The following is a 4,269-nucleotide window of genomic DNA, read 5'->3' as shown; positions in this document are numbered from 1 at the left end:
ACTACCGTTTTTGGAGAGGTTTTCTGGGTTGGAGGAGTTTTGGGGTTTTTTTATCCTCACCATAGGATATGTTTATTGATTTTAGAGAGGGAGGGGGAGAGAAAGAGAAAGAGAGAGAAAGAAACATTGATGTGAGAAAGAAACATTGATTGGTTGCCTTCCCTACTCTCCCTGCCTGGGAATTAAAATTCCAACCTGGGTATGTGTGTGTCCTGACCAGGAATTGAGCCTGCAACCTTCTGATATACAGGATGACACTCCAACCAACTGAGCTACCTGGCCAGGGCAAGAAGGTATTGTTTTTAATTAAATGTTCCCAGCACAGAATATTTTCTCTGGAGTTTCTGGCTAATTCCTTTGAAAATTACTAGGAATAAAACTGCAATCTGCCTTGGTTGGAATGTCTGTAAGGAGGATTCTCTGAAAGGTCGGGGGCCTCTGGGGGGACCTTGCTGAAGGCAGCAGCCTTTACCTTGACTTTTCCAAACCAGTCTGATCCTCTGGATGTTTTGCTAAAATCTCTGTTTAGTCTTTTAGACCCGACCTTGTAGAAGCATATACGTTCTCAAGGATACTTACCCTGCTAATTGTACCTAGAGGTTAATTTTAGTTCAAGCTGTTGTTACAATAAAAGCCAAAGGAGGCAGGCGAACAGGGCTATTTGGCCACGATAGTCAAGTAGTGCCTTAGCCTCTTTCACAGAAATGTGTGTCAGAGTAATCTGTCCATCTGCCACTTGTTGAGGGTCTGCTGGTCAGCTGCGGCAGGGTCAGCCCTCTCACCAGACTTGTCTAGTGCTCTCAGCCATAGCATCTCCCGCCAGCTGTTGAGCCTTAGTTCTTGAAGTCATCCATAATCCCACCCACTCCCCCTTCTGGTTAGTCACCAAGCTCTAGGCACACTTCTTCCACAGCTTCCTCACATTCATCTCCTGTTGTCCCTTACCACTGCCATTTCCCAAACAAGGGTCCTCCTCACCTTCCTCTTGTTTTATATCATGTGCCTCCTGATTCACGCAGCAAATATTTATTAAACATGAGGTCCTTGTCCTCGTGGGGTTTATTGTGGGGAGAAGGGAGACAAAACAAGCAGTACACACAATAAGTTATATTATATTAGAAGATACTAAACACTGGGCGGGGGGGGGAGTGAGCAGGGGAAGGCTTACTGCGAGAGGCCCTGGCAGAAGAAGCAGGCTACAGTTTTAAAAGGGTGGACAAGGTGGTCCTCACTAAGATGGTGGCATTTCAACAGACATAAAGGAAAGAAAGCAGTAATATGGCACCATCTGCAGGTTAATATCTGAATTACAATAATTTGTTTTAAATTGAATGAAGTTACTCTCTACTTTTGTTTTCTGTTGAAGTCATTTCAAATCACAGCAAAAGCTAACAAATTGGAAATATTAGAGGAAAACCCTAGACACTTGTTTCTGTTTCAGTATGCTTGAAACACTTTGTTTCAATATGCTTGAAACACTGTTTCAATATGCTTGAACCACAGAGGCCAAGGTGTATTCCACGTGTTGAAGGACAGTGTCTAGCCCAGCCATGGGCAAACTACTGCCCCCGGGCCTGATCCGGCCCATTCGGCTGTTCTATCCGGCCAGCGGAGCCGAGAGAGTGGAGGGTTCTCTTGCTCTCCCCTCCGCTCCTTCACCAGCAGCAGTGTTAACATGTATTAGTTCACACAAACACTCCATCCATGCTTTTGTTCCGGCCCTCCAGTCCAGTTTAAGAACCCATTGTGGTCCTCGAGTCAAAAATTGGCCCACCCCTGGTCTAGCCCCTGCAGGGTGTCAACCTAAGCTGGAGTCCCAGCTGTGCCCCAGGAATCTATCTCAGCCTTTGCCAGGACAGGAGATTTGGGGTGGGCATATGGACCAGCAGACCCTGGGGCTGTGCTCACCTCATTCATGATTGAGTAGTCTCCTTGGTCCAGGGCACTGTTACTCTGGATCCCAAAACAGTAACTCAGACAGCGATCCCTAGGAAAGGTTACTGATGTAGTGGACCAACGGGATACTTCACATGATGCCTTTCAGGGTTTAAGTGTCTTCAGGTATAGTTAACACAGCCCTGGGGCAAGATGTGAATGTGTGCTGTGAACTGCAAAGAAGTGTATAATGCAAATGCAAGCTGTTCTGATCTCCCCTGACAGGGGAAGAAAAGGGCATGGTTGCCAGAGCAGTGGCTGCGTAGCTGAGGCGCTGCGATCCTGCTCTGTGTGTCTCTTACAAAGACATTTCTTATTAAATTTATGGCCCACCCAGATAATCCGGGATGATCTCATTTTGAGGTCTTTAACTAAATTACTTCTGCAAAGACTGTCCCTCCACCCTTTTTTCCAAATAAGGTCACATTCACAGGTCCTGGGGATTCAGACGTAGATGTCTGTTTTAGGACCAGTGGTCGGCAAACTCATTAGTCAACAGAGCCAAATATCAACAGTACAATGATTGAAATTTCTTTTGAGAGCCAAATTTTTTAAACTTAAACTATATAGGTAGGTACATTGTTATTAACTTAATTAGGGTACTCCTAAGCTGGCCTTTGCTAAAAACATCCTCAATCTGATTGAGATAGATGAGTGTGGATGGGAGAGTTGAAAGGGGTAGACCTCAGCGAAACAATGTACCTCCCCCGCACTGCGTACCCCGAGGCCCTCCTGCTCCAAGTCTCCCGACACCCCCACTTCTTCTAAAGCCACTTCTTCAAAATAGACTCGCCCAGGCGGAAAACCGACTTCTGCACATGGGCCACGAAGTTTCAGTAGCACTGTACGTGCATGCCCGCACGTGGTATTTTGTGGAAGAGCCACACTCAAGGGGCCAAAGAGCCACATGTGGCTCGTGAGCCGAGGTTTGCCAACCACTGCACTACACCATTCTAGTCATGAGTTTACACCAAGCAAACTCAAAGGTTAGCACAGGTCAAATAAACAAAGTTTAAGTTTGTGTGGCCGCAAAAAACAAAAGCTTCCATTTTCATAGAAACATAGGTTTATTTCAACAGAGACATGCTAAATACAAAGGGCTGAAATAAATGAGTAATTTTTAACATAAAATAATAGAACATTTTATTAAAAATTAGTATTTTTTCTTTAACATTAACTCACCAGACACTGAATAACTGCACAAATTAATAAGCGTAATGCAAATAAACCTATTTTTCTTGTTCTTTGAAAGCGAAATATTTCCTGTTGCGCACACCAAACAAGTCAGTCCAAGTCTAATGACGTGGCAATCGGCTGCTAAAATTTTCTCTGCTAGTATTAGTGGAGAGAAATGGTGCGCCTGCGTAAGGCGAGTAAGGGAAATGAGTGCAACACGGGAGATGAGGCTTTACCAAGTGGTTAAATCCTGTATCTCTGAGCAGGGTTTTCAAGTCAATAAACTCTCCCTTTTCCACACTTATGTTTTGGCCCCTGGGTTGGGCACCCTCAGGATCCAGCCCTGCACCTACTCCCGGGCACTGCTGACATGCCGGCCAGTTGTACAGCTCTGGGGAGTGTAGCCCTTTCTTTTCTTCTAAGGCCCAGCACAACTTTGGCAAGGTTACAGTGCAGCTTACACCTAGACCTATACCTGGGGGCAAGAAGGGGAAGTGGGGCAGATCCTAGGATGGGGAGCACAAGAGATCTCAAAGGGAAGAGGCCCTGCATTGTCTTCAAGCAAGGAGGGCGAGCGTTAGCTCTTAATAAGGGGGAATGGTCCATTTTTGTGGGCTTGGATAGTTCAGAGGAAGCTAGAAACTCAAGATGAGGGAGGGGTATTAACACATATATCCCATCCTATTTGTCCCATGCTGACCCAGCCAAGGCTTTGAACTTGGCAGTCATTCTGCCTTGGTTGGGAGTTTAGTCTTCATGGGCTCAGATGCTTAATTGCTGGGCCTGGTCCTCAGCTTTCTCTGGCTTCGCAATGCAGACGAGATTGTCTCCGTAAGGCTTGCTGGATACCACACTTAGATTGCAAATGCCTGGCAATTGCTTTCAGTCTTTTGTTACCATTTTATCATTTTCCAGAGAAAAGAGAACTTAATTATAACCATTCCATCCAATTTCCCCCAGGCTTTTTAAAAAATTGTGGTAAATATTATATAAAATTTATTATCTTAACCACTTTTTTAAAAATAATTTTTTATTGTTGAAAGTATTACCTATGTCCCCCTTTTCCCCACCATTGCCCCTCCTCCAGCCCGCCCCAGGCCTTCACCACCCTATTGCCTGTGTCATGGGGTTATGCATATATGCATACAAGCCCTTTGG

This window comes from Myotis davidii, unplaced genomic scaffold, assembly GCF_000327345.1.
Source record: "Myotis davidii unplaced genomic scaffold, ASM32734v1 scaffold1413, whole genome shotgun sequence".
NCBI classification, from domain to species: Eukaryota; Metazoa; Chordata; class Mammalia; order Chiroptera; family Vespertilionidae; genus Myotis; species Myotis davidii.
Note: the sequence above shows the minus strand (reverse complement) of the source record.